The 20,676-nt window shown below is 41.4% G+C and overlaps 1 protein-coding gene across 6 annotated transcripts in view; it reads left to right on the top strand.

Moving 5' to 3' along the window:
* The window catches only part of DENND4A (DENN domain containing 4A), a 123,775-nt gene that overhangs the window by 4,795 nt on the left and 98,304 nt on the right, over window positions 1-20,676 (top strand). Inside the window, exons 3-4 of one of the 6 annotated variants that reach the window (XM_029575096.1) lie at window positions 1,186-2,470; window positions 4,046-4,229. The exons of 4 other annotated variants lie outside the window; for them this stretch is intronic. The gene's annotated coding sequence lies outside the window, so the exon portion shown is untranslated. The remainder of the gene's footprint in view (window positions 1-1,185; window positions 2,471-4,045; window positions 4,230-20,676) is intronic. One more of the 6 variants, XM_029575095.1, reaches the window with a different exon arrangement.

Here is a 20,676-nt window from a genome sequence, read left to right as displayed (position 1 = left end):
TCTAGGCAGAAAGTAACATGTATTGATTGATTCCTGGCATTTCCTCATCTGTGACTCCCAAGCTTTCCTGAAGAAATCTTTTAAGAGTCACAAAAGGAATTTCCCCTATGACTCTAGGAAAATTCAATATTCGTATATTCATATTTTTTGCATTGTTCTCTAGCTGTTCTAGACGTCGAGCAAGCGTCTCTCTGTCTTTAGCAACCACTGCTTTAAACTCCTGAGTCGTCTTATCCTTTTTTTCCAGATCAGAAACTCTGTCCAATATATTTCCTACTTTCCTTTGAGTCTCATCCAACTCCTGGTGTTGTTTGAAGGTGGTCTGATCTAATTTCAAATTTGAAGTCCTCACTTCAGACGATAACCCAGCCATCATATCCCACAGATTGTCAAGGGTCACGACTGAATAGTCCCAGTGTCCCTGTTTGTACCCTGCTGCGGCCTGAGCACCCGGCTCCTCGATGTTACCTTGGACTGAGCGGCTCACGCTCGCTATCTCCTCTCCAGTCTCCACGAATACCGCAGCAGTGCTCCAGGGTTGTTGACCCTCAGGGCATTCAGAATTTTGCGGCGTCTCCCCTGCTGTTCCTCCTTCTGCTTCGCGTTTGGGCACGGAAGTGAGATAACTTCCTGGTCCCTCCACAAGGCTTTCCCCGTTCTCTCTCTGTGCCGGTGGCTGCCTTAGCTCGGGACTCAGCAATGCCTCCTCTGCCAGATCAAGTGGTTCTCCCAGTCCAATTGCCACATCAGATTCCTCAGATGCCGGATTTTGCCCAGGTAAGGACATAAATTTCGTGATCTCTAATTGCGTCGGAAAGGGCAGAGTCTCAGAGGGATATACCCTCACTTTACCCTTCCTCTTAGCTGGCATAACGGGTAAAATCTGAAGAAATTTTCACGACGATCTTACAGCGTCCAGCTTATGCCCCCATATTCGTCACGCCTCCTGACGTCTTCTGTTTCTGGGCTGCTCTGGACGTATCGGGAAACGCAGAAATCCTATGACCCAAAAAGCACTGAACTGCATGTTCAATGTCAAGTTCTTGTTTGGTAAAAGGGCAAAAGTGCCAAAGACGACTACTGGTGATAATTTCTAACTGAGAATTCTCCAAGAAGCCAGTCATGTCAAAACTATTGGTAGACATCTCTGCATTGTTCTCCTCACCATCTCCTTTGTGCTTGCAGGAATGCAACCAATCAGCAATATCCTCCAAATGGCTGTTAAATTTAGAAATGTCTTCAGAGTGACATGGATCAGTAAAGGCTGTAACAAATATTCCTTCTAATGTATGTGCACAAAAATTTTCCTTTGTGCAACTTTTTATAAGGTGAGTTCAAATTTGTGCACCATGAGCCAGTATAACGCAAATATCCAGATTTCTTGTGCAAGCTATGTTATGACCCATGTGCATGAGATTCACAACCTTAACAGCTTAGAAGGGATCAGTAGCTGTAACTTGAATGTTATCAGCAAACAAGAGAGAGTAATCTTGAATGAGGCTGGCTGGTGGAGCTAAAAATAGATTGAAGAGCAGAGGAGTAAGAACCGACCCTTGCAGGACTCCACAAGAAAGCCTGGAGTCCTGTTGCACCTGTAGAGACCTTGCAGGATCAAGCACTGAATGAACTACAAGGTGAGCCACTCGTCATTTATTTTCAAGTAACTGTTTCATGACCCAAGTGACCCTCGGCCACTAGTCTAGGAATAAGTATAGTGCCACCCATGACCAATCGCTCAGCCGCCATGGAGTAAAGTAAATCCCAGGAAAAGATCCCCAGGCTCTCAGTGCCAGGTCCCAGCCCTGATTGGGATGGAAATGGAAGCCCAAAGGGGGTGAGAGTTTTTTATTTTGAATTGGCAGTTTCCTCCTCTGTCTTTTGAAGAAACTCCAAAACAATAGATGGGACTGGGACAATCAGTTAATAGGAAGAGCAGGAGCTTGGTATTCTTCCCGCAGGCCACAGGTTAGCCACCTCGCCTGTGGAAACCTGCACCTCCAAGCCCCAGAAACTCCTCAGGCCAAGCATCGGTAATCTGCAGAGGGTTCCAGTGCACTCGTACGAATGGTTCCCCGTCCCTCCCTTGGGCCGCATCTTGCAGATTAGCTAACAAACGGGATTGCCGGGCTGTGATTTCGCTTGCCGTGTGATTGGTTGTGGTGTTTGTGATGTTCTACTTTATCTTCTCTGTTAATCGCAGTCCGTCCCTCCTCGCACAGGTGAACGCATAGGGAAGGATTTGCACACACCAGTGCCTCGCTATTGATGCTTGTGTGTGGCCGGACTGATTGACATCGTGTCCCCTAACTGCTTTCTCCTTTTTTGTAACACGAGCGACACACAAAGGAAGTGATGCTGCCTCTGCATAGGTCGTCAGTGATACCTTATCTGACTGCGTTAACCTCTGCAGACCACACCTCTGAAAAGATACGGGACCAGATGTACTAAGTGCTTTTCTTATGCACACAAGGTGGGCATTGGCCTTCACTACCTCTGGTCCATAGGTGGAGGCCACTGAAATAATTCATAGTTTCTATTGTCATTTACTATGTGACAAGGTAACCAAAAGACCCATGAAATTTATTTACTGGTTTTATACACAGTCATCCAGTATACTGTCACAATGGTTTACATAATCACGAAATGGTAAAAATTAATTACAATAACACAAAATAGTAAAACAATGATAAAAATGATAAACTAAAAAAAAATTATATTAAAATAAATTGAAAAAATAAAATAAAATGAGTGGCTCACAGTCTAAGCTAAATCTTCAACAGTGATATTCTGCTACCCAAGATGCTTTGTTTAAAACAGACACATTTAAGTGCTTCTAGATTATAATCATTATTCTGTTTCCTGAAATGCCTTCTTAAAGAGCCATGTTTTTAGATCTTTCTTAAATATGTAAGGACCTAAACATGTTATGAGAGGAGGGGGTGTATGATAGGGACTTTCAGATATCTCAAAGGCATAAATAACATAAGAGAGAGACACTGTGAAAAGGAAGCTGTAGAAGAGAAAATATTTCTGTATGGAACGCTCTTCCAGACGAGGTACTAGAGGCAGACAAGGTAACAGAATTCAAGATAAACACAGAAGAGCCTTAGTTACAAAGAATTGAAAGGAAAACTGGCAATCGGCTGGGTCTGGTGTTGTGCTAGGACATAAGATTAGGTGGGTCTTGCATCCGATTTATTTATTTTAATTGTCGGTTATTCTTTCCGTGCCCTTATTATTAGTGCCACACATGGGACAAGCTCCCTTTTAACCATGTGTAAAGGAACTTTATATGTTGTAAATCGTATTGCTGACACACATCATCTCTGCTGAAGATTTACCGTGTGACTTACTTTCAGCTAGTTTGAAAGAAGTCTTTACAAGTTTTCACAAGTTCTTCCTGAGAACCCACCTTTCTGTCCATTTTAAGCTTGTAGATGTCTAGCAGCTATTTACTTCAAACCTCAGCAAGTTTAAAACTTAAACATAGTTGCAGATTTATGTGTTAGCATACTTATGTAGCACCCGTTTGTTACATAAGTAGCATTTTAGGGGTAACTTTGTAACATTGTGCATAAGTGTCACCAGTTTTCAATGCAGACTAAGATGCATAACCCTTCCAGAAAAGTAGACACACAGTTGCGCCTGCTGTTTGGTGCACTTAGTTTAGCTGAGAGAATTCATGTGCATACTTTTGAAAATCAAAAAGTGTGCGAGTAAGTCCCACTCCTGCCCATTCTCTCCCTTGTGCACACGTCCATCTCTGGTCCTCGAGGGCAGTTGTACTATCTAGTTTTCAGGATATCCCTAATTAATGTATATGAGATGAATTTGTGTGCACTGTCTCAGTTGTATGTAAATATAAATTACATAATTAATTGGGGATATCCTGAAAAAGTTTGCTGCCTTTGAGGTTTAGAGTGAAACACTCCTGTTAAGCATTCATAGTAGCTCTTTTGGTGCATCCAGTGATTGTCACTTTTTTTGGCTTAAACGCTTACTGCCTGCTCAGCTTCTTTAAATTCTGCTCTGCTCCCTTCATCAGGCCAATGAAGAGAAAGCGCAGGTATGCTGTGTTTAATATCAGTGAGCGAAGAAGCAGACAAACACAATTTTCTCAAAGAAAACCAATCCAAACTCATTCTGTACTATTTAAACTTGGTGAAACTGCAGTTTCTTCATTGACTTGATGAAGGGAGCTTACTGCTCTAACTACTCAAAAACCTAAGGTTAGTCTAATAAAAAGTTGTCATGGATGACTGCAACTTATTTGTTAACCCTTCAGTACATAAAATAAATCACATTACTTTATTCCTGTATTGAGAATTGAAGAACACTGTATATTGAATTATAGATGGGGTCTTGGTTTTTAATTTTAATTTCCCTGAGAATTTATAAGTATTTATTATAACCAACAAAAACACACCCTTTTTCCCTCCACTAATTTTCTCCCTATTTGTTGATTATAATAAGCACTGATAAATTCCCAGGGATAAAATTAAAACCTGAAAATGAGTGCTACAATTATTAGTTTTATACATAGAATAAAGGAAGACATGTGTCATATCAAAGCTACATTACAGGTTGTGCTTTTTGAATGCTTTCACTTCTTCTGTCAGTTTTATTTTTTTTTTTTTTAAACTCAGTGGGTTGTGATTTTTACACATGTTCACTGCTTTTGGAAATGGAGTATTGGACTTTTTGGTGCATGTTTCTTAGTAGAAAGAATAGCAGGGTGGGATGGATTGGGAAGGTGGGGAGTGTGAAGATGCTACAGTCGCGCTAAGAATGGGCAGAAGCAGGACTGACCTTGATGATAAAGCACTGAGGCGCCATGCAGTAACAATTTCTGTGGTGCGCGAGGATTTTTTTTTTTTAAAATATACTGTAGATACAGATATCTGTAACTCTAATCAGCTATGCAGAATGAGGTTTTTTTAACTGCCTTTGAGGGAATTATTCAAGATAAAAGTACAGCAAAGTGGTATCCAGAAGGTCAGAGGATGTCCCTTCCATGAAACAAACCCACATGGGTAATAAAGGAAAGTTAGATGCACATAAACACATGTAATATGTCAGCCTTATTAAAAAGGGAAATATCTTAAATGAATGAGGACAATATACAACAAGCTACCTCCTGGTGCCCACTGGAAGAAAATAAGAGCTGAGGAGAGCCAAAGAGTGTGTCCTGGTGTGCACAGGTGACATAGGCAAAGTAAAATAATTTTTAAAAACTTTTTTTTAAATTTAATTTTCACAATGCTTGTGGGATTTAAGAAATAAATGTGTGGCGCATCTGTTGCTTTCCACTGCTACATCAGACGTATTTGGATGAGTTGCATTCCATTTCTCTCTCTCTCTCACACATGCATTGGATTGGTTGTACTTAGGGCTTACAAGAACAATTACTTGGGGTAGATTTTTAAAGGTGCGTGCGCATTTAATAAAATCCAGCGGCCGCGAGCACACTGGCGCCAGATTTTATAATCCACGGGTGATGCGCGCAAGAGGGGGGAGACTTCTGCAATTTTTCATGCGGCGATGCATCCTGGCCTCCCCCAGTTCCCTTCCAATCTGTTCCAGTTAAAGCGTAGACTGGGAGGGAATTTCCCTGCCCCCCTTTCCTATCATCTCTTCCCCTCTCCTCCCCACCCCCTAAACCCTTTCTCCTACCTTTTTATTTTTTTTATTTTGTTGCTTACTACCCCGTTGGAGCAGAAGCAACTTACGCGCGCCAGCAGCCCCTTCCCTGGCACAGCGGCAAACGGCCGTGGCGTGCGGAAGGCCCAGCCATGCACGTAACCCCTGGTTTGTTTGTTTTTTACACACGTGGCCGATTAAAAATGTACATTAGTTATATGGCACATGTGTTTATATATTCTCCATTAATTGTGCAACCTTTTGCTAACATTGCCTTGTAATTTAGCCGTGTTGAAGTGCTTTAAAAAGAATGCTGATGTCTCGTGCAGAACACGCGTGCGTGTGCAGAAGCAAAGGAAGCAACCTTTTTAAATTCTTACGGATTAGGAAAATTGGTAAACTTAGCACAAGCCATACAGAAGAAGGGCTTAGGCTACATTGGTTTATGTAATATTTAAAGCAAACAGTAATCAACATACGCTTAACATAGTCTCTCTTGCAGAGCACAAACTGTAGTGTCTTGCAGGTGGAAGGAAATGCACAATCAAGAAAATTATGCATGAATGAATTTTAAAATTGTAGAAAATGTGAACCTTACATACTGTCAAATCTGATTTAAATGTATAAATGAAAGCAAATACCTAAATCTTGTGCTAACAGAAGTTTAATTGGTTATAAGCAAACAGTATAGGAATATTGATATTTAAAGATCTTTACCAGGTATTGACAGTGCAACTTGGTGGATTGCACACTGGCTGCTAGAGCTAGCAGTTAATTGTATGACCCTGTACTTGAAATATAATAAATAAGACGGAAGTTATGCTAACAAAGCAAAGAGGAAAATACTCCAAGTAATATATCTAGTTTAAAAAAAATTTTGGCTGCTAGTTGCCTTTTACCTAGGTTGTAATCATAGTTGTAGTGGAAAGCAATTGCATTATAGCTTTGTAATAAAATTAAGAATGCTCCAGTTTTCCTGATTGTTCATTGTTTTTATTATCTTTTACTGGCAAGGATAGTTTTCTTTTGTTGCGTGATTGTCATCAAGTTTGATAAACTTTTAAAACATGGAAATTAATAAGATGTTGATTAATATTAATCATGTTGATTACTACAAATTGTAAATATGCAAAAGATATATGTAACATGACCAGAGTCGAAAAAGCAAGTATTGATATAGCAGTGATCTTCCAATGATGTTTATCATGAAGGCAAATAAATAGATAGTGCAGATATACAGCCCGCAGTTGTCGTGAATGGATGACCAATATTTGTAGATAAGTTATTGGGAAGTAAATTATGGAAGTGTATCCTGGAGCTACTAATTTGAACATAGAATATAAGAACATAAGACTTGCCATACTGGGTCAGACCAAAGGTCCATCAAGTATCCTGTTTCCAACAGTGGCCAAGCCAGGTCACAAATACCAGGCAGGATCGCAAGGGGTAGATAAGGTTCCCAGCTGCTTATCCCAAGAATAAGCAGTAGATTTCTGCTACTCTGCCTTAATAATGGTTAATGGACTTTTCCTCCAGGAACTTGTCCAAACCTTTTTTTTATATGCAGTTATACTAATAGCTTTCACCACATACTCTGGCAATGAATTCCAGAGCTTAATTATGCGTTGAGTAAAAAATATTTTCTCTTATTAGTTTTAAATGTACAACTTAATTTCAATCTGTCCCCTAGTCTTTGTATTTTTTTGAAAGAGTAAACAATCGATTCACATTTACTCATTCTGCTCTACTCATTATGTTATAGGTCTCTCTCATATCTCCCCTTAGCCCTCACCCTCCTCACAGGGTGGCAGTTCCTACTACTGCATGGAAATGAAACTGTGGGGGCTGCCTTTGAGGGAGCTGGTGTGACAAAAAAAATGGGCCCTCAGAAATTCAGGCTGGCACAATGGTTCCCCCCCATCCTGGAGTGTTGTAAGGGAACAGTAAACAGTGGAGCACTCGGAGCAGGTGATACAAAGCAAACAACTGAGGCTGAGTCACAGCCCCCATGGGAGAAAATAAGCAAAGGCTGGGAGCAGAGCAGCTCAGCTCAGAGGAATCACACCGTTCAGTCTGGAAGGAGGGAGAGAGAGCCAGCTTCCCTGAGGAAAACGGCTTTTTTTTTTTTTTTTTTGAGCTGTTGCTGAAAGAAATATCTGTGTGAGTAACGGAGTATAATCTCTCTATACTGAGCTAAAATAGGAAGATTCCCTTTAATTTAATCTGTATTGGCAAAAGAGAAGCAGTTTGAGAAAATCTCTGCTAAAGGCATTCAGGTACTGTCAGGAACTCAGGAAATTTAAGAGGGGGAAAACCTTTTTTTAAAAAGATTTTCTGACAGAGTAGAGAGTGCTGAGGAAAATTCCTAACTGCTGAGGACATTTGTGACTTTGGCAGCAATTTATGTCTTAATACCTGTAAGCCAAGAAAAGTGAATTCACTGTGTGTGAGGCAGAAAGCACAGTGAACGTTAATTCACATAATTCTTAAAATGGAAGCAGGAGACTCAAATGATAAGACATTCTGTGAATATGTGATACTGAATCTGAACAAAGAATATGACAATAGGGAGACTGACAGAGAAAACATATGAAGCTATTGTAAGAGAGCTTTGCTCTAAAAAAGTGTGAATTCCCAGTGCTGGCAGAAATATAAGTATACATTTTGCACAGGAGCAGAGAGCGCATATGCTAAACTAAATATAAGAAAGTGTGCCTCGGGGATAATTCACATTTGCTGGGAAAATCCAAAATAGATTAGGGATATACTTCTGTCGTTTTTTTGTTTTGTTTTTTTTAAGCTAGAATACAATTTCATAAAGGTATGTGATCCAGTGAAAGAACTCTCTCTAGTTTGCAGAAGGACAGAATGTAGACAACTTTTTTTTTTATTATTCATTTTGTTTGAGAATAGAGAAACGGGTCTCTTCACTGATCTTCAGTGGTGAGAGTTACGAGGCACAGCTGTCACGAGGGTGTAGCCCAGCTACAGCTGGTCCAACGCACCAAAAAGGGCTGCCACAAACTACAAGGACTACCCGAGAAAACCATTAACTCGTATGTCATCACAATGGCTCACACTCAATTGTTAAAACTCAAATCCAGAGATCTGGTATACGTTAGGTGCATTAAGATGCTAACATACTTAGTCTAAGGATCCGGTGTTGAATCATCTGAAAGACATAGGGAAAAGAATCAAAACTTAATGGACAGTAAATTACGTTTTTTGAAAAGATTTGTGTGCAATGCTTACCCAATACTGTGCACCAAATTCTGAGGTACCTGGAATATAGAAGGATTACATTTAATAACTATGTAAAGGTACATATATGTGGGGATTAGAGTGATCTGTGTAGGCCAGAGTCTAAATTATCGGTTAAAAAAAAAACAAAACAAAATGAAAATAGTGTTTAAAAGTATTGCTCTAAAGTGGTAGCAAGGGTGAAATAAAAGGTTGCTATACTAATCCACAAAGCTGCACATTCTCATGAAGTTACAAGTCTAAACTCCATCCTGCATATATCCCACCCCGGCAAATTACTGCCGTCCACAAACTGTTGGAGGTCCCCTCCTTATGCCATTGCACGGTGAGCTGAAATGCGAGATGGCACTTTTTCTAATGCTGGCCCAGTTCTCTGGGACTCTTTCCTGGAACCACATCGATTAACTGTTTGCACCAAGCAATTTAGGAAATTTCTAAGCACATATTTATTTAACTTGGCATTTGAGTGAATATATCTGGGTTTAGTGACGACTGTGGTTTTGGATTAACTAGTTCAGTCTTTCAGCTGTATTATGTTGTTGTTTGTTTTGTTTTTAATTATGAATGTATCTTGTTACTGCCGTGAGCTTGGGGCATGGCGGAATATACATTTTAAAATTGAATAACAGATAAGCGCGGGAAGCAAAAAACAAATCATTTACCTATTTGGAGTTAACCAATTTCATTCTTCCAGCATCAGGCAGAGGTTTTTTATTTTAGCCTCTGGCTCTTGAGACCTCATCCTGTTACGTACAGGGTACAGAAGTGAACATTTACATCACTCTTAGTGCGATACTTCCTAGCACCATGACTGGTGGGGAGCTCTTGTTTTCTGAAGGGACAGGGTCATAGAAGGTAGCCCTCAGCTGTTTGCCTTTGGCAAAGTTAGGTATAGGCTGGAACTGTGAAATCGATTTATAAAGATGGTTATAATAGAATGAGACTGCTAGAGCAAACAGTGTGCATAAGTGAGTAGAAGAATTTTTTTTGTTTGTTTATAACCAAGATTCATCAGCCCCAGCCACCCCAGGAAGCAGTGGATCGAACCTTCTGCATAGCACAGCAGTGCCACTAGGCCGGCCCAGTTTCTTTCAGTTATGAATTACATAATACATCCCTTCTAATGTAATTATACAATGAACATTTGAACTTTCCTCAGTATTTTTCATATTTAGCAATCAGATCATTTTCAGTATTGTGCAGGAGATGATACTCCATTCTTTGACACTGGATTTCCTGGTGCACATGTAGTGAGGGCACAAACGCCCAGGCCTAATCTGTGAGACACAATGGAAGTGGAGTAATATAATCACACACAATCATGCTGAACGAGGGAGGGTGTGCGATGCCGGGTCAATAAATGCTTTATTTGAATATTGTAAACTGTACTCTTACAAGATTTTTCCTTCCTTCAACCCTGAACAGCTGGACCAGGCATCGCACACCCTCATTCTTTAATCTTAATCTGTCCCATCATTTAACGTTACTTGGTTTGGATGAATCACGAGCACGACGTTTTTGTGTATGGGACCCTATTTTCTGGATGCGCATTGCCACAAGACTTAAAAGGGAGATAGTCCTAATTAATTAGGAAAATGTAAGCCATTTTATTTCACAGCAAAGCTTGAAAGATGTAAATAACTCTAGTGGTCAGTGAAGCAGTTCTTGGAGGTCAATTTACTCTGCGTCTTTCTATGATACTTGGCCTGTAATGTGCATATGTATTATTGTTACAGCTCTCCGTATTGTTTTTATCATCTTTATTTTTTTAATGTTTAAATTGACTTAATGGATTCTGAGTGTTCTTATGGAAACTGCTTAGAAATATTAATAAGCTAAACATAGAAATGATGGCAGAAAAAGACAAAATGATCCACCCAGTCTGCCCAGCAAGCTTATGCCAGTATCTGCTGCACCATGCAGGTTACCCCCATGCTTATCAGTTTACCAGACTGTAAATGTCAGGGCCCTCGGATGCTGTTTGAATGCAATTGAAATATTTCCCGACATTGGTTCTTAGTCCATCCCCCCTGGAGTTTCATTTCATGACTCCTAGTTCTATTGATTTCTTTCTAACTGAAAAGGTTTGATGATTAAGAACATGCCAAGGGTCCATCAAGCCCAGCATCCTGTTTCCAACAGTGGCCATTCCAGGCCATAAGAACCCGGCAAGTACCCAAAAACTAAGTCTATTCCATGTTACCATTACTAGTAATGGTGGTTATTATCTAAGTCAACTTAATTAACAGCAGGTAATGGACTTCTCCTCCAAGAACTTATCCAATCCTTTTTTTAAACACAACTATACTAACTGCACTAACCACATCCTCTGGCAACAAATTCCAGAGTTTAATTGTGCGTTGAGTGAAAAAGAACTTTCTCTGATTAGTTTTAAATGTGCCCCATGCTAACTTCATGGAGTGCCCCCTAGTCTTTCTATTATCCGAAAGAGTAAATAACCGATTCACATCTACCCGTTCTAGACCTCTCATTATTTTAAACACCTCTGTCATATCCCCCCTCAGTCGTCTCTTCTCTAAGCTGAAAAGTCCTAACCTCTTTAGTCTTTCCTCATAGGGGAGCTGTTCCATCCCCTTTATCATTTTGGTAGCCCTTCTCTGTACCTTCTCCATCGCAATTATATCTTTTTTGAGATGCGGCGACCAGAATTGTACACAGTATTCAAGGTGCGGTCTCACCATGGAGCGATACAGAGGCATTATGACATTTTCCGTTTTATTAACCATTCCCTTTCTAATAATTCCCAACTTTCTGTTTGCTTTTTTGACTGCCGCAGCACACTGCACCGACGATTTCAATGTGTTTCAGATATCTGAAGGTCTGTATCATATCTCCCCGTATCTCCTATCTTCCAGGGTATACAGGGTATACATATTCAAATCCTTCAGCCTCTCCTCATGGCTTTCAATGCTGATCCCTCATCATTTTGGTCGCTCTTCTCTGGACCACCTCTATCCTATCTTTATCCTTTTTGAGATACGGGCTCTAGTATGGAACGCAGTACTCCAGGTGAGGCCTCACCGAGGACCTGCACAAGGAGATTATTACATCCTTTTTCTTACTGGTTATTCCTCTCTCTAAGCAGCCCAGCATTCTTCTGGCTTTAGCTATCACCTTGTCTCATTGCTTTGCCGCCTTCAGATCATCAGGCACCATTACACCAAGGTCCCTCTCCTAGTCCGGGTGCATTAGTCTTTCATCACATACAGATCTTAGGATTGCCGCACCCCAGATGCATGACTCTACACCTCTTGTTTGATAAATATGAATAATTTAAGTATAAATTCATTGCTTATCTTGGAGCTGCAGTCATTTTAATGAATCATGTTAAAAGATTGCCTGGAATATTTATGCAGTTTGTTCTCTGGTATGTGGCAAAGACATTTGTCCATCCCTGATTATGGTGCTAACTTGACAAAACTACCCACATAACATTCTCTGCCGTGCCTGGGATATATTTAGAGACAATATTGACGTCAAGATCATCTGCTGAAGGGTTTTTTTTTTGTTTGTTTAAGCCAGTGCCTCAAATCTGCAGGTTTCTTGAGCTTCATAAATTTGTTTATGCTGCAAAAAAGATATTTGGGCCAACTTGGGGAGATATTTGTCTGCCTCGCATAGATTAAGTCACACAGTGTTTTGAAATCCTCTTTCCTCACATTTAGTGCAAGGTCAGAATGTGCACACTAGATGCAATTTAGACTATCATGCTAAATCCCTAAATCTTTAATTATGTTTATTGTAATGCAGCATAATTGTGGAGGAATCGTTAAATTGAAGCAAGCAGACGCAGCCATGAAAATTATTTTAATGGCTGCGTGTTTGGGCTCCGTGGATGGCGCTTTTTGAGGTGCTTTTGTTCATCCGAATCTCAAGCTAAGACTGTATTTTTGGAAGTCAGGGATTGTGATACTGTATATTTAAAAAGGCATGAAAGAAACCAACTGAAGTAAGCGCAGATCTTGCCATTTGACGTTGCAAATCAAATGCACAGCATGCAGTCATGTGGTTGCCCCAGTGTAATGCTGCATTGCTATAGTGAGGTGAATGGGTTTATGTCCCATGCTAGGACACTCCACTCAGATTGGGTTAGCACTAGCAATCTGCCTAGTCCAATTGTATGCTCTTTTAAAATAAAATGTTTAGTAAAGCCTTTTTTAAGCCTAGGATGAATGTTGTAAAATAGCAGAAGTAATGCAGCTGATTACTCATCTGCCTTGGCAACTGAATGGATAACATTCCTTCTCATTTCTAAATGTAAGGGTGGTGTTTTCATCTAGGACCACAAAATTCCTCTTTACCAGCTCCTTAAGAAAATGATAGTGCTTTTTCACGTTGCATACATTTTGTTTTAAAAGGAAGGTATTTGTTTTGTTTTTTTTTCATTGACAAGCAGGTATGAATGAGCCGTAATGCGCGAGGCGCTGTCATTCAACAGCGCAAACATGGATCTGTCTACTTATTTAAAATGATTTATATCCTGCATTTTTTGTGAAAATCAAGGCAGGTAACAAAAACACATTTGTTAAATCACCAGGAAGATGTAAGTGAACAAAAAAGCCTAGCCATGGATATGGGGGACACGTGCCTTCCATACTAACTTCTAGAGTTCAGCACTGCAGGCGACTTCTGAAGACTTTTTTTTTTTTTTTAATTATTATTTTAAGAAGGGCATTCAAGCCCCACTACTTTTGGCCTTCTTATACATTATAGGGTAGATTCTAAAAGGTTGCGCGCAGGTGTACATGTGCGTCCACTATCCAGTGTGCGCGCACATGTACTCCCGAATTTACCTTTTGCGCCTGCTGGCACGCGATTCTCCAACACAGCGGCAATGGCCGCTCTGTCAGAGGCCTCTGGGCCTATTTAAAATACGCCCGGCGTGCGTAAGGCCGGTTACACGCGTAAATTCTTTTAAAATCCAGCCCTATGTGGGCTATCACAGTCTGTTTTGTCTTGTGCACATTTGTTTCAGTGGTGTTTTTTAATCTACAGCGCTCATGTTCCTGTTATTGGAAGCCGCCTTGTGCTGAGCTGTAGAGTGCGGATTACAAATATTCTAAAATAAAATATTAAAACTGTACTACCCCCATCGCCTAGTTAAGTGACATCGGTCACTGTGACTGCTCTTCAAATGCTATTTTAAACAGATAGGTCTTTAGCAACTTTATGAAGGTCTGTGTACATGTCATCGTCATCTGTAAAGGCTCTGGTAGCGCGTTCCAGGGCGCCATCCTGATGACAGAAAAGACACTGCTGCTAGGCCCTGTAAATAAGCCATGCACAGAGATGGAACGTCCAGAAGGCATAAAGCTTATATTGCTTGATACGTTTGCCAGTATGGCAGAGATCCATCTCCCCCCCCCCCCCCCCCCATCACAAGGACATCCCCAGTGGTACTGCAGGAGGGATATGGGTAGTGTGTTGGGGAGGTGCGGTGGATTTGTGTGTGGGTGTATTGGATATGTGTTTGTGTGTTTTGGGGTGGATGTGTGTATGGGTGTATTGGATATGTATTTGTGTGTTTTGGGATGGATGTGTGTGTGGGTGTATTGGATATGTGTTTGTGTGTTTTGGGGTGGATGTGTGTGTGGGTGTATTGGATATTTATTTATTTATTTGAAGCTTTTTTATACCAGCATTCATGATAAAATCATATCATGCCGGTTTACAGAAAACAGGGGAGTGATAACATTGAACGAAAACTGGTGTTGATATGTAGCGAAGAAAGTTACAATAAACAAGGGAAAATTAGAACTTGGAGAAGAAGAAGAGTAGCTGGAACGATTTAGTCAATTACAATAAATTAATTAATTACATAGTGTGTGTGTGTGGGTGTATTGGATATGTGTTTGTGTGTTTTGGGATGGATGTGTGTGTGGGTGTATTGGATATGAGTTTGTGTGTTTTGGGATGGATGTGTGTGTATGTGTATTGGATATGTGTTTGTGTGTTTTGGGGTGGATGTGTGTATGGGTGTATTGGATATGTGTTTGTGTGTTTTGGGGTGGATGTGTGTGTGGGTGTATCGGGTTTGTGTGTGTGTGAGGGGGGGGGGGTGTGCACCTGTGCTGTTTTGCATTCCCTTTAGCACTCCTGTTTTTTCCCCAATCCTATTATGGAACTCCTTACTGGCCTTGCCCCTTCCACCCAACTTTCAGTCTCTCTCCCTGCCTCCTCTTCTCTTCTTTCTCACCTCTGGCAGGATCTGGGGAATCCCCCACCAGTCTTTGAGGCCAGGGCCACATCCCATTGCACCTCCATTCCTCCCCTGCTGGTGGGGTCAGGGACACCCCATCACCCTCGCTGCTCCTCCTTGCTTTTCTTCTGCTGGTGGTGCCTGGGAAAACCCACCTACTCCGCTGCTGCTGTTACTTTTTTTTTTTTTTTCTTCTCTCGCTGACCCTGCAGAAGTCTGGCTCTGATCTTGCGCTTTCCAGTGATGGGCTTAACCCCGGGAGCTCTGGGGGTGCATCGCTATGTGCAGAAATGCCACAGTGATCACTCGGAGCCCCTAATATTTTTATAATGTATAATAGAGACTTATTTTATATTGTATTATCTGTTTTTGTTTGCTATTTGTTTATATGTCAGGTTTATCCTATTGTTTGATTATTTTTATTTATTATGTTATATTTTTAAACTTGTATTATCTGTTAATTATGTAAATCACAATCATTTATGTCAGAAGTGAGATATAAAGCAAATAAACTAATTTAAACCCTGACTTCCCAGGTTTTCACCCTGCTGTGCTACTCCTCCACTCCACAGGGTGTCATGAATGACTTTACACCCTGCATGGACCAGTCAGTTTCACATGACTAGTCTGGGTCTTCAGAGGAGTTGTCAGGTTGATGTTTAAAGAATTAAAAAAACAAAAAAAAGTAACATTTTAAATGATAAATTGGGTGTATTTTTGAAATGCTGTACAGCACTCAAATGATTCAGCATCCTAATTCAAGAGAATGTGGTTTTGTGGTTTCAGCATTCATCTACTGTAATTCTGACTCTGTGTCACTTAAACTGCTTTTGATAAAAATTTCCTATCCTCAGGATCAGTAGTTCCTAGGTATCATGTTATGTCCCATATTGGTTCCTTTTCCCATTAAACATGAATTGATTCATTTTTCTTCAAGCTTGGAATTTTACTATGATGGTGTTAACCATAATCTTAATCATTTCTTGTAAGAGAGTGAGTCGCTTTATTAGTGTCCAGTACTAGAAGTGATAAGCTGCAAATGTTCTTTGAGTAATGGGGCTTGTTCATTGAATTTTAGAAGGGTTTATAAATAAAACAGATCAGTTAAGGTATTTATGGGGCTACCAGAGTTTGAGCATCATTTTCCATTTTTCTTGTACTAAGTATTCATAATGTAAAGGCTTATGAAGAAATTAGTTATTTTTAGGCTGGTCAAAGGATTAACTTTCCTGTGTCTAGAAGTTATAGCTTCTTATGTTAGTGTTGTTCTAATAGTGTTTGTCCTAATACCTTTAGCCATATCATGTGGATAACACCATCTACCGGCACTGGACAGACCTCTCTCTCTCTCATAGCTGGTAGAGCTTGTGCTCTACTGAGCATGTGCAGGAATTCCCACTCAGGCATTACCTCTTGTGCCCCCTCAATCTTTTTCATCCAAGCACAAGCATGAACATGTGCCTCTGACTTTTTCTGAAAATTTTTCAAATTTTCCTCTTTAAAGCTGACTCAGAAGCCTCCAAACAGCATTTTTCAGTGCTACCCCTTTCAATAAAAAGAAAACTGTTTTCCCTCAGCATGTCTTCGAAGAAAAAAGCCACAGTAAGTGGATTTAAAGGCTGTCTTTGTGGAAGGGAAATGTTAATTATGGATCACCATGACCTCTGCTGCTGTTGCTTGGGTCCAGATCATGACCAAGCCAATTGGAAGAATGTCCCTGTAAATACAGAGATCCAGAGCCTGGAAAATGTTGGAACTTCTTATATATCAAGAAGCCGCAGTCTATTCTTTTCCCAAAGTGCAGCCTTATCTGCCTCACTGGGAATAGAGTTCAGATCTAGCTCCTCTAAAACATTTCCCCCCATTGGCGGAACAGGCCAGATCATCAAGATCAAGTAAATGTAGACATGTGAAGAATGGAGGTGCCACTGTGTGGAGCCATCAGAGCAGCATTCATGAAAGATACACAGGGGCTTGAGTGCACCATCGACGCATAAGACTCCGTCAGTGCTGTCCTCATGCATCGAGCCCCAAAGCATTAATCTTTATCGCTATTGCCCAGCAAACCTTTGGAAATGTTGATGAATTGTATCATAAATCTTCCTACGCAATTATATGCTGGTCAAGGAATTATATGCTGGTCAAGGAATTATATGCTGGTCAAGTCAAATTCCTAACAGAAGCAGAAGGCGACATGATCCCTCTTCCATCACAGATTACTAGAGAGCTCTTGCCATTGAGATTACTGTGTCTAGAAACACCAGGTCCTAGTTGATCTGTGGTGCCTTTTATATCCAGTTGACCACCTTCATGTCGCAGGGCAAGGTTAGTGAGCCCTTGGGCTGCTGTATAAATTTATCTTGTGCAAACACAAGATAGGCCTAAACAGGCAGCAGCTGATACACCAACAAGACAAGATCTGCCTGATCAGCCACCTCCCCCTGGGGTTGAACCTGTAGGTTCTGGCAGCTGGCAGGGCTTTCCAGTCTGGGTACCAGTGAGCAAAGTCTGTAGCTGGGCTGAGGTTGAGGCAGGAGAAGAGCAAAGCGAAATCAAAGTCCAGGTCAAGGCAATGAGAAATCAGACTAGGGGGAGAAACACAACAGGATACACAGGAGAGGCTAGGGCAGGAACACACTGTAGTAACTAGCACTGCAGAGAGAGCAGGAGACCTGTTGCAAAGGCACTGAGTGGTAATTCTAAGCTTTCTTTATAGTAGGCAGGATGTGACGTCATGAGGGAGTGTTACAGGAAGTTCAAGCAGCAGGGCCTATAAAAGGGCTCAGGAGCTGTAGGAAGTTCAGCCATGTTCCTGGGATGCCACATGATGCCAGAGGCACTGCAGACTAGAGGTGAGGGGTGTTACACTTCATATCAGAAGATGTTCCAATACTCCCACCAGGTCAGAGGGCATGTCAGCCACTTGACCACGCAGCAGAGTTGAAGGATTTCTTTTCTTCACTAGAGGCTAAGGATAAGGAAGATACCATGCAATCTTTTCTTACCAAGATGTCATCTTTGCTCCCAAGAGAGGGTATCCTGCATTCTCAAGGCTTGTGGTTACAGCATCAGAATCCCTGCAAGGTATTTTTAGTCCATGGCATTCGCATGCAGTGAATTCTAGCCACCTAGAGGAGGTGCACCAGGAATACTCCTCAGACAGCTGAGGATTCTCCTCTGTCATTGTCTTCATCATTGGAGTCCTGGATAAGTATTCCATCACCTTTAGGCTCCGAGGGGACATTGGGGGTTCTCTCTGACCTTCCTCCCGATCCTCTAGAACACTTGTCTCTTCCAGAAGATCTTGCATACTCCAGGTTTCTGTGCAAATTAGGAAAGGTTTCCACGTACATCTCACTTGGCTACAAGAGACTGAGGTAACAAGGCAATCGTGCGGGAAGCTAACCACGCAGCTGTACAGAGTTCAAAACTCTGCACTAACTGAGAAAACTCCGCCTATTGACCTGTCGCGAGACGCTCCCAGACAGCATGGCTAATTCATCCTGCTATCTACGGAAACACCGTTTACGGTAAGCAAACTTGCTTTCATTAGAATAGTTTCTACTAGGGATGTGAATCGTTTTTTAACGATTTAAATTATCGTCCGATAATTTTAAAATCGTCATTAATCGGTAAGGGACTCGATACAATAGGAATTCCCTCGATTTATCGTGAAAAATCGTTAAATCGAGTACGGGAATTATTTGGGAGGAGGGCGGGAAAACCGGCACACCAAAACAACCCCTAAACCCACCCCGACCCTTTAAACCCAATCCTTTACCTCCCGAACCCCCCCCCCCCCCAAATGTAAATTACCTGGTGGTCCAGTGGGGGGGGGGGTCCCGGTGTGATCTCCCGCTCTCGGGCCATCTGCGCCATTTTGCTACGACCTGATAAAATGGCGCCGATGGCCTGATAAAAAAACAAACAAAAAAAACCACCCCGACCCTTTACAAATTACCCCTTTGCTCTCCCACCCTCCCAACCCCCCCAAAAACCCCTTTTACATGTACCTGGTAGTCTAGCGGGGGGTCCGGGAGCCATCCCTTCAATCATACCCTCGGTGCCGGTGCTGGACTGGTTTCATAATGGCACCGATCGCCTTTGCCCTCACTATGTCACAGGGAGCGTCGGGGTGGGTTTTTTTTTTATCTGGCCATCGGCGCCATTTTTATCAGTGGTAGCCAAAATGGCGCCGATGGCCCGAGAGCGGGAGATCGTGCCGGGAAACACCCCCCCCCCTCCACTGGACCACCAGGTAATTTAACATTTTGGTGGGGGTTCGGGAGGGTGGGAGGGTGGGAGAGCAAAGGGTCATTGTAAAGGGTCAGGGTGGGGTTTTTTTTATCTGCTCAGGCCTCACTAAAAAATTAACCGATTCCAATTCACATCTCTAACGATCCGATTTTTTTCTCCCTCCATCCGAACCTGATCGTTAAAACGATCGGGCACACGATTCACATCTCTAGTTTCTACCCTTTTTCCCAGCAGTGACATCATGCTCTCAGTTTTGTGGATCACTTCTGAAACCTTTTTTTTTGGTTGAGATTGCTGTAACATTGGCCACCCTCCAATATTCAGGTGTTATTTTCGCTTTTAAGGATAGGCATGCATTTTTAGTTTTTGTGGGGGGTTTTTTTGTTTTGTTTTTTTCAGGTGATTTTCTACTCTTTTTAGTCTGTCAATGGGTCCTTTTATTAAATATAACTTACAGAATGATAGTGATTCATATATTGTTGGAAAACAAATGTTGTACCTACCTGTTACGTGTGATTTGTTTGTGCCTGTCAACGTGCTTTACCTAAAGCTATGAACGTTTTAAAGTACACAGGGTGCTTTGAACTTGTAACCTTTCAGACCTGCCGTCTCAGAGGACATCTCTGCTTCCCTGGATGTATGTGTTGATAAACAATTTCAGTACTCACTTTCTGTTTTTTGGCGGTGCAGAAGTGTCTGAATCTGGACGCTGCTGGTTAATCTATGCAAGTTCTGTTATCGGTTCTCGGCTGCAGCGGTTTTCTTGCCACTAGAAAGGGTTCATTAAAGTAACAAATAGCCCAGCTGCCTCTTCTCCTGCTGGTAAATCTGTGGAGAAGCTGCTAAGCGTGCATGAGGGCTAAACTTACTGTCAGGCTCAGCAGGGTTACAGTTCTTTGGGGTCATTTCTCTTCCTTAGTCACCCACTCCAGGGACCCTGCCTGGCCGCCAGTCTGGTTTCCTGGATATCCAGAAAATGTGCATGACTACATATGTTGAATATTTCTTGTGTATCCTGAAAGTAAGGACTGTTTATGGTTGGTTTCTAACCTTGGCTAGATTGAAATCTGAGAAATGTCAATCAGCAGGGTCACATTATACTGATTTCACTAGCACTACTAGAAATTATTGGTTTATTTTGCAAGTACAATGCAGGTCCTCCCTTGACTGCTTTTCACACTTTTATCCTGTTTTTATTTTCCATTTGAAATATTTATATGTCCTAGAAGTGAAGACCTCACTTGAGTCTCCAGTATTGCAATCAGATAACTATTTCAGTGCATATCCTTCATAAACTT

This window comes from Rhinatrema bivittatum, chromosome 13 (genome assembly GCF_901001135.1).
Source record: "Rhinatrema bivittatum chromosome 13, aRhiBiv1.1, whole genome shotgun sequence".
Taxonomy (NCBI): Eukaryota; Metazoa; Chordata; class Amphibia; order Gymnophiona; family Rhinatrematidae; genus Rhinatrema; species Rhinatrema bivittatum.
This window is presented reverse-complemented; position numbering and strand designations above follow the sequence as displayed.